This window comes from Wasmannia auropunctata, unplaced genomic scaffold (genome assembly GCF_000956235.1).
Source record: "Wasmannia auropunctata unplaced genomic scaffold, wasmannia.A_1.0 LD336059.1, whole genome shotgun sequence".
Taxonomy (NCBI): domain Eukaryota; kingdom Metazoa; phylum Arthropoda; class Insecta; order Hymenoptera; family Formicidae; genus Wasmannia; species Wasmannia auropunctata.
Window position 1 is genome coordinate 65,967 of NW_012026831.1, and position 516 is coordinate 66,482.

A 516-nucleotide genomic window follows, 5' to 3' on the forward strand; every position below is an offset into this window, starting at 1 on the left:
TATGTTACATGTACTATTAAATGTCAGCAAGAAAAATATATGTCTGATCTATTTAAGATATGTAACAGAATACTTTAAATGTTATATTCGTGATATGTAATCGTGCTAATATTATGATGTAACATATACGTTTCAAATATATAGGGTTTTAAGTTACAATATGTACCACGGGAACCGAAATGTCTAGCCATCTGAATTTGCAGGGATACTGGCCCGTACATATACATATATACATATGTACGTATATGGGCCAGTATCCCTGCAAATTCAGATGGCTAAGCATTTCTGTCCCCCCCCCCGTGTTCTGTTGTAATGTATATATTATAATCAACAAATATTTTAAATTAAAGATATATATAATTAAATTATTTGCATAACTAATATGAAACGTACTTTTAGTTAAAGAACGTAATAAGTATTTAAACATAAAAAAATATAATGTTAAATTACACATTCGTTTAGAGTGTAATTAAATTTTTTGTACAATATTTCATAGTTAAATGAATTCCAAGACAA